The 9,948-nt window shown below is 40.3% G+C and overlaps 1 pseudogene; it reads right to left on the bottom strand.

The window, feature by feature from the left end:
• Positions 1-1,990: 1,990 nt before the first annotated feature.
• LOC103210308 lies at positions 1,991-4,427 on the bottom strand (annotated as a pseudogene).
• Positions 4,428-9,948: the final 5,521 nt, after the last annotated feature.

Raw genomic sequence — 9,948 nt, 5'->3', positions numbered from 1 at the left:
TATGATACCAGACATTTATTTCTCACTTTAGATAAAGCAATTTTAGAGTCTAAAGCATCCATAGAGATCATGTAATCCAACCACCTTATTTTATAGACTAAGAAGGTTTCAATAAGGGAACACTTTTGTTTTTCCTTTTTAACATTTTATTGTGATTTGAGTGAAGATTTATAGAAAGAATTGGTTTTCCATTCAACAATTCATACACATTTTGTTTTGTGATACTAATCACAATCCCCACGGTGTAACAGTACTCTTCTCATTTCCTCCCTGTTTCTCATTACTATTCCTTGTTCTTTACTATCCCTTCCTGTCTTGTGAGATTTATCCCTAGGCAAATGCTGCCTTTTGATCTCATATTGCTGGTGGTTCTAAGGAGTATGTACCTCCCTGGGTACATGAACTAACAGATCTGTCCTGGAGGAAGTGCACCTGAAATGCTTCTTGGAAGTGAGAATGGCCAGACTTTGTCTCCCCTATTTTGGTCATGTTGTCAGAAGGGACCATTCCTTGGAGAAGGATGTCATGCTTTGTAGGGTGGAGAGTTGACAAAAGAGGGGGAGGCCTTCAATGAGATGGATTGACACGGTGGCTGTGATGATGGGCTCAAGTATAGCAGGGATTGTGGAGCTGGCATGGGATCAGGCACTGTTTTGTTCTGCTGTGCATGGGGTCGCTATGAGTCAGAAATGACTTGACGTCAACTAACAACAACAACAATGTGGATCTTTTCCGGTCAGTTGGCCAGGTAGCTATCCTCAAAATCTCTTGGCATAGCCATCTGAGTGCCTCCAGTGCGGCATCCCTTTGTTGAAACATCTCACTGGGTACTCTGTCAACACCTGGAGCCTTGTTTTTTGCCACTTCCTTCAGTGCTGCTTCAACTTCTTCCCTCAACATGATTGTTTCTTGATTGTATGCCACCTCCTGAAATTCACTAACATAGACCAATTCTTTTTGGTACGGTGACTCTGTGTGTTCCTTCAATCTTCTTTTGATGTTTCCTGCATCATTCAATACATTGCCCATAGAATCTTTCAATACTGCAACTTGAGGCTTAAATTTTTTCTTCAGTGCTTTCAGCTTGAGAAATGCCAAGTGTGTTCTTCCTTTTTTTTTGGCTTTCCAACTCCAGGTGTTTGCACATTTTGTTATAATAATTGACTGTCTTCTCAAGCTGCCCTTTGAAATCTTTTGCTCAGCTCTTTCATCTTGTCATTTCTTCCATTTGCTTTACCCACTCTCCATTCAAGGGCAAGTTTCAGAGTCTCTTCTGACATCCACTTTGGTCTTTTCTTCCTTTCCTGTCTTTTAAAATGACCTTTTGCTTTCTTGATGGATGATGTTTTCGATGTCATCCCACAATTCCTCTGGTTTTCTGTCATTGGTGTTCAATGCATCAGATCTATTCTTTAAATGGTCTCTAAATTCAGCAGGGATATAATCAAGGTCATATTTCAGCTCTTGTGGATTTGCTTTAATTGTCTTCAACCACAATTTGAACTTGCAAATGAACAGTTGATGGTCAGTTCCACAATCAGCTTCTAGCCTACTTTTGGCTGAAGATATTGAGCTTTTCCTGAGCTTTTCCATCACCTCTTGCCACAGATGTAGTCAATCTGATTCCTGTATACTCCATCTGGTGAAATCCACATGTATAGCTGCCATTTGTGTTGTTGAAAAAAAGTATTTGCAATGAATAAGTCATTGGTCTTGCAAAATCCTATTATGTGATCTCCAGTGTCATTTCTTTCTTTTTTTTTTTTTTCATTAAATCATTTCCCTGTTTTTATTTTAAAAATCATAGGGTGGTGCTTCTGTATAAAGTTTGTACATCTAGCAATGTAAAATACTGACACATTAAAAAATGAAACAAAAATGCAGTAAAAATTCAGAATCCTTTTGATTCAATGCTCTTGTCTTTTCAAAGAACAGGAAAAAAAAAAGCAATACTCAGAATTTTGGAGTGGTTGGCATGCCTCTCTTCATTTTACTTTTTGACTGGCTGCCTGTATGCTGATGATGATGGAGCTGAGCTGTCTGTGCTGCTGCTGCCACCATAGCCATTTGATGCTGTAAGAATCGCAACTGCAGCTGCCTGGGACTGCATGAAATTTCCTACTCCAGTAAGGTTAATAACAGCAGCTTGCTGAGCAGATAAGGCCTTGTTCTTGACTAGCTGAACCTTGTTCAGAACCCTGTTCCCATGACTAGAAGTTGTGGGTGGCTGAGGTTGCTTTGTGGCATAAACTGAGAGCTGCTGTTGGTGCTGTTGTTGCTGCTGCAGAGTGTTAAAAATGAGTGATCCACCAGGAAGCTGGAGTAGGTTTAAGGGCCTGAGACTTGAAGTATTTTTCAAACCAAATGGAACACCTGCTTGAGAAGCTGGCAGTGTACCTGGCAATGCATTTGGTAGGAGACCTCCTGAGGGAAGAAGGCCACTCAGATTTATTCCTACAGGAATTATGGCACCAGTGTTACAGCCCAGCATGGAGTTTGAACCACTCATCAAAGCTTGGGCTCCATAAACAGAGCCCACTACATTGATAAAGTTAAGTCCAGCAGAGTTTGCCATGACTTGAGTGGACGTGGTTCCTGTAGTTATAGATGTTACCATAGTAGAAAGAGGAATGGTCGTTACAGGCATTGCTTGGCTCAGAGACCTTTGCTGCTGAGTAAACTGAGTTAACAAAGCAGGCTGAGGGGTGAAGCCTGAATCTTGGGGAGTAGGGGTGGCAGAAGGGGTAATAGGAGTTGATCTCTGAGCATCAGGAGGGTGTGGGGTCGATGAAGGGGTTGGTGTAGGAGTAAATGGCTTAGGAGTTCCAAATCTTTGTGATGAGCTTGCAGGTGACAAGGCAGCTGGAGAAAGCATGCTAACTTGACTGAGGTCCATAGATGACTTCCGTGACAGACTTGGTGGTTTAGAAGCAGGAGGAGGAGTTGGAGATTTAAGAAAACTGCTTGCCTGCTGTGCAGTAAAATAGTTACCTGAAGAACTATTTCCTGAGCTTGAGGAAAGTTTGATGGGTGGAAGCCGATGCTTTACTCCCTTTCCTAATACTGAAGACTGAACTGATATGGTCTCAGGCTGTTCTGTTTCTTTCCCTGGAGAATTCTGGCTCAGACTGGCTGAGCCACTGGAGCTGTGTGACATTTTGACTGGACATTTGGCTTCATTCTGGACCAATTCCTGGTACTGATTGACTACCCTCTGAACATCAGTCTTTGATTGAATAATGAACCAATTTGAATGACCATCTGTGGAGGAGTGGACTGGAGACATCTGACTATCACTTTCTTCATCTTCTTTACATGGCTGTATTTTACCATAGTAAACTGGATCACCAAGTGACTGCATAATGGTCAACTTTGTTTTCTGATACTGATTACCAACCAGCTTCACATTCAAACACATAATCATCTTTACCTCATGGGCTGGCCATACCGTTGGCTGTGAGTCATCAGATTTGATAGACTTTTCCACTTTAGCATATTTTTCTACGTCCACTTCAGAAGGTATGGCCAAATTACAGGGATTCTGTTTCTACATATCTACACAATTTCCTGCCTTAGAGATTTTGAGGTCATAATGCTGACTTACTTTTCTTTCTTTTCTTTTTTGTAAGAAATCAAGTAATTTTAGCTGAGGAGGAGGTGGACAATGAGACAGATCCTGTTGCCGATTCAGAGAGGACTGAGAATACCTTTTGAAACACCATTTCATTGGGTGAGTGTTCATCTTCTGCTTGTTATAGAGCAGTCTGTTTGCAGTGCAGGCTACAGCCACAGAAGGGTCAAGACACAATGGTTCAGCTGTAGCTAAGATCAGTTGGCTCTCAAGCAAAAGTTTGTCTTCCTGGGTCCATTTATGGTTATCACTTGTTATTGAATGTACATCACAAATTAAAGTCCGCATTGTTGGACGTAAAAGAATATGTCTACTTTGGTAACCAGGAGGTTTCACATTACCAGACTGCCTGTAGTCACATATTTCTGCTATGACACATTCACAATGAAAAATATTCACCTGAGATTTTCCAGGAGATCAACCAAAATAGGAGGTAATTATTCTGCATCCAAGTATTCAAGTAATTCCCCTTCTTCATAAGGCAATTGAATGGTCTCAGAATCTGATCCATTTTTTTCCCCTGAGCATCAGAGAATATCCCTCATTTCCTGGGTACAGGTTGACCACGAGACATGACAATGTCATTTGCATAACGAGCTTCTCTAACAAGTTCACATTTCTCCTTAACTTCTTAACCTCAGGCTCTTTTTTCACATTCTTCAATATATAAGTCATAAAGTTTTTGAAATACAGATTTTCTTCCACTAGTTAAGTATTTCCTTTTAGGAGGTCTCTGACAGGCACTTTCAATGACATACTCTGCACAATCCAAAGCTAGTTCTAAAGCTTGTTGCATTGTGGTATAATAGGAATCCAAACAGAAGAGAAAATGTATGTGTGTTGATGAAGTGGCGTGAAAATCCTGTCTTTAATATCAATCTTACAGTACTGTAACTGGAACCATAAATTCAAAACAAAAATTTAATAACACAGTTTAGCTACACAGCGAAAGGCAAAGGAAGCATCCACCGACAGGGACTGGCCGACCAAGCAGCCCGGCCCGCTGAATCTCTGGAGACACCTTCTTCTATGGACTCTGGGCGCCAGAGCTCCAGTGTCACTTCTATCACTAAGGCCAAATTTTCCAACTACTGGTGATTCTTTGTTTCCAACTTTTGTATTCCAAACACCAGTGATAATCAGCACATCTTGATTGCATGTTTGGTGAATTTCAGACTGCAGAAGTTGGTAGAAATCTTCGGTTTCCTCATCTTTGGCTTTGGTGGTTGGTGCATAAATTTGAATATTAGTAGTATTAACTGACCTTCTTTGTAGGTGTATGGATATTAACCCATCACTCACAGCATTGTACTTCAGGACAGATCTTGAAACATCCTTTGTGATGATGAATGCTATGCCATTCCTCTTCAAATTGTCATTCCCGGCATAGTAGATCTTATGGTTGTCTGATTCAAAATGGCCAAAACCTGTCCATTTCAGTTCATGAATGTTTAGGATATCGATCTTTATGCATTCCATTTCATTTTTGACAAGTTCCAATTTTCCTTGATTCATACTTCATACATCCCATGTTCCAACTATTAATGGATGTTTGCAGCTGTTTCTTCCCATTTTGAGTTGTGCCACATCAGCAAATGGAGGTCCCAAAAGCTCTACTTTATCCACATCATTAAGGTCGGCTCTACTCTGATGAAGCAGCCCTTTCCCAGGCATATCTTGAGTGCCATCTGACCTGAGGGGCTCATCTTCTGGCACTGTATCTGACCATGTTTCAGAGCTATTTCATAGAGTTAGCCAGTAATACATCAGACAGTGTTTCATTGCTATTCATAAGCTTTTCACTGGCTAATTCTTTGAGAAGTAGATGGCCTCTTCTTTCTTTTGAGTCTGTCTCAATCTGGAAGCTCTGCTGAAACCAGTTCACCATGGGCAACCCTGCTGGGATTTGAAACAGCAATGGCACAGCCTCCAGCCTCACAGCAGCATGAAAGCCACCACAATAAGAAAAACTGACAGACAAGTTTGTTTTCCTAAGCTTCCTGCCTGGGAGTTCTCCCTCTTACATGTTCCAGCCATCAACCCTAGTTGCTGCTTCCTGCCTGGGATCTTCTGGCAGTTCATGGTAATTTCAGTATTCTTCACTAACATCAGAATTTAAAGGTATCAAATCAACTCTTCTTCAGTCTTCTTTATTTCACATGCATATGAGGTGACTGAAAATATCATGGTTTGGGTCAGGCACTCCTTACTCATCAAAGTGACATCTTTTCTCCTTAACAATTTATCATTTTTATTTTTTATTTTAAGAGATTGTTTTACATTCAATGTTACATGTACCTTTAGTTTCACTCCCCATTTACCATGCCAAACCGTAACCCAGTCTCCTCCCCTCTCTGCCCAGTAACCCTCCCTCTGTGCCCCTCATGGTTATTGCACTCCTCTCTGTCCTGTATTACCTCCATGTGAATGTTGCCCCTCTGGTGCCCCGTGGTCTATTAGTGCTCCAAGGGATATATTTCCATAGAGTTTGTGGGTCCATCCCCCTGGGTTGAGTGGTCTGCATGTACATCTTGTTAACTATTAGGCTGATAGCCAACCCTTGGGAGTGAGTTTTATTCCAGGCACAGATGTATTCCAGAGCCATAGTATTGGGGCCCTCATCAGACAACATCCAACCAGTAATTCTAGTCATTACTGAGTTTTTGGATTTTTTTTCCACGTTTTTCCTCCCACTCTATCCGAGATCTCCAGATTTGATCCTTTCCTGAGTGGTTGGCATTGGTAGCCAGGCACCATCTAGTTCTTCTGCTCTCAAGGGCCATCATGTCCTCGGGCTGATTGCTTCCAAGTGCCCTCTTTTTTTTCCCCATTCTTCTTCACTTCCAATGCTAAGAGACTATTAGGTGCATCTTAGATGGCTGCTGGAAAGCTTTTAAGACCCCAGTTGCTACTCACCAATGTAGGATGAGGAACAAGGCTTTTATGTATTTTATTGTTCCAATTGAGTCTGGTATCCTCTAGTACTGTGGTCCTGAGATGGTAGATCTATTGAATCTCTCTCCCATAGTGTCTGGGCATCTGTGAGAGATTGCTCTGTGTCTGTCTTCTATTATTTCTGTAAGAATTGCAGGTATTTTGTATCACTGGTATCTGTGCAAGATTAGCCTGCACTGAATTTATCCTTGGTCTAGAGTGTACTCTTATTCACTGACCCCCATCTGGTCCTTTCTGGTGTCTATGTCTTTATCTGTAGGCTAGAGTTTAGTGTTAATTGTAATGCAGTATTGTGGACACACTGGCTGGTATTAGTATCTGTTGTCTATCTCCTATGTGCACAATTCAGTGTCCTCCTTTTTCCTAATGTTATCATGGTGGTCTCAGACTCTTTCCATATATCTCTCCCCTTACCCACATCAGTGTGTGGGCCCCAACTAGCCTGAAATTAATCCCTCCTCTTCCCTCCCCACCCCAGTAACCTAGAACGTAAGTCCCCTTTCACAGACACTTCACCAAAGATGATATACTGGCAGCCAACAAACACATGAGAAACTGCTTGCAATCATTAGTCATTAGAGAGATGCAAATCAAAATGAGAATGAGATATCATCTCACCCCAGCAATAATAGCAAAGTTCAACAGGTCAGAAAATAACAAATGCTGGCAAAGTTGCAGAGAGATTGGAACACTTGTGCACTGCTGGTGGGATTGTGAAATGGTGCAACCATTGTGGCATACAGTATGTCATTTCCCTTAAAAACTGAAAATAGAAGTACCATTTGATCCAGTAATTCCATTACTAGGAATATATCCTAAAGAGGTGAGAGATAGTGCATGAACAGACATATGTATACCTATGTTAATTGCAACACAATTCACTATAGCAAAGAGATGAAAACAACCTAAATGCCCATCAACGGATGAGTGGATAACCAAATTATGGTACATACACACAATGGAGTACTATGCTACATTAATGAACAATGAGGGATAGGCGAACCACCTCACAACGTGAATGAGCCTGGAAGACATTTTGCTGAGTGAAATAAATCAATTGAGGAAGGACAAGTGCTGTATGAGCCCATTACTGTAAAAACACAAAGAAGGGTTTAGTTGCAAAAGGGGACTCACTTTCTCCTTACCACTTTAAAGAGGTCTTTTGCAGCAGATTTACCCAGTGCAGTATGACATCTGACTTATTTCCTATTGCTTCTATGGACACTGACTGTGGATCCAAGTAAAATGAAATCCCTGACAACATCAATCTTTTCTCCATTTATTGTAATGCTGCATATTGGTCAGTTGTGAGGATTTTCATTTTGTTTATGTTGAGGTGTAGTCCATACTGATGACTGTAGTCTTTAATCTTCATCATCAAGTGCTTCAAGCCATCTTCACTTTCAGCAAGCAAGGTTGTGTCATTTGCACATCACAGGTTGTTAGTGAGTTTTCCTCCAATCCTGCAGCAATATTTTTCTTCACATAGTCCAGTCTTTCAGATTACTTGCTTAGCGTACCTATTAAACAAGTATGGTGAAAGGAAACAACTGTGACACACACCTTTCCTGATTTTACCATTCAGTGTCCCCTTGTTCTATTCAAACAATAAGCTCTTGGCCTATGTACAGGTTCCTCATGAGCACAATTAAGTGTTCTGAAATTCCCATTCTTCACAATGTTATCCATAATTTGTTATGATACATGTAGTCAAATGCAATCGCACAGTCAATAAAACACAGATAAACATATTTCTGGTATTCCTTGCTTTCAGCCAAGATCCATCTGACATCAGCAACAATATCCCTCAATCTACATCTTCTTCTGAATCCAACTTGAATTTTTAGTACTTCCCTGTTAATATACTGCTACAGCCATTTTTGAATTATCTTCAGCAAAGTTTTACTTACATGTGACATTAATGATATTGTTTGATAATTTCCACTTTTTGTGGGGCAGATCGCTTTTCTTTGGAATAAGCAAAAATATGATCTTTTCCCATTGATTATATTCCAAATTTCTTGGTATAAACGAGTAAGCACCTCTAGTGCTGCATCTGTTTGTTGAAACATCTCAAAGTATATTCTGTTAATTCCAGGAGCCTTGTTTTTCACCCATTCCTTCAGTGTAGATTGGACTTTTTCCTTCAATATCATTGGTTCTTGATCATATGCTACCTCCTGAAATGGTTGAACATTGATCGACCAATTCTTTTTGCTACAGTGACTCTATATTCCTTCCATCTTCTTTTGATATTTCCTATGCATTGTTCAATATTTTGCCCATAGAATCCTTCAATATTGGAAATGGAGGCTTTAATTTTTCCTTAAGTTCTTTCAGCTTGAGAAATGCAGAGCATGTTCTTCCTGTTTGGTTTTCTAATGCCAAAGTCTTTGCACGTTTCATTACAATACTTTACTTTGTCTTCTTCAGCTGTTCTTTGAAATCTTCTAGTCAGCTCTTTTATTTCATAATTTCACTTTAGCTACCCTCTGTTCAAGAGCAAGTTTCATAGTCTCCACTCACATCCCTTTTGATCTTTCTTTCCTTTCCTGTTTTTTAATGACCTTTTGCTTTCTTCATGTATGATGTTCTTGATGTCATCCCACAATTCATCTGGTCTTTTGTCATAGGAGTTCAGTATGTCAAATCTATTCTTCAGATAGTGTCTAAATTCAGGTGGGATATAATCAAGGTCATATTTAGGGTCTTATGAACTTATTTTAATTTTCTTCTGTGTCAACTTGAATTTGCGTGTAAGTAATTGATCTTGTGTTCCACAGTGAGCACCTGGTCTTGTTTTGGCTGATGATATTGAGCTTCTCCATCACCTCTTTCCACAGATACAGTCAATTTTATTTCTGTGTACTCCATCTGGGAAGGTCCATGTGTATATCCCCCATTTATGATGTTGAAAAAAGGTACTTGCAACAAATAAGTCATTGATCTTGGAAAATTCTATTGTACAGTCTCTAGCATCATTTCTATCACCAAAGCCGTATTTTTCAACTACTGAAGCTGCTTCTTTGTTTCCAACTTTCAGATGCCAAACACCAGTAATTATCAATACATTTGGACTGCATGTTTTGTCAATTTCAGACTGCAAAAGTTGGTAAAAAAGTCTTCGATTTCTTCATCATTGATTTTAGTGGTTGGTGTGTAAAACTGACAGATGAGTGGTTGTGAATTTGTATAGGTAGTACCAAACTCCCCTCCAAAACACATCACTTAATGTTCCCCCAAAAGCTGATGATCATGTTCCTCATCCATACCCTTGTTGTTGTTTTGTGCCATCGAGTCAGCCCCGACTCATAGCGACCCCTCCTTGGGTTTCCAAGGCAGTATCACTACGGAAGTAGGAT

Source organism: Orycteropus afer, unplaced genomic scaffold (genome assembly GCF_000298275.1).
Source record: "Orycteropus afer afer isolate SDZICR_OR568_19922 unplaced genomic scaffold, OryAfe1.0 scaffold00585, whole genome shotgun sequence".
NCBI lineage: Eukaryota > Metazoa > Chordata > Mammalia > Tubulidentata > Orycteropodidae > Orycteropus > Orycteropus afer.
The sequence above is the reverse complement of the archived record's forward strand: the minus strand, read 5'-3'. Positions and strand labels throughout refer to the sequence as shown.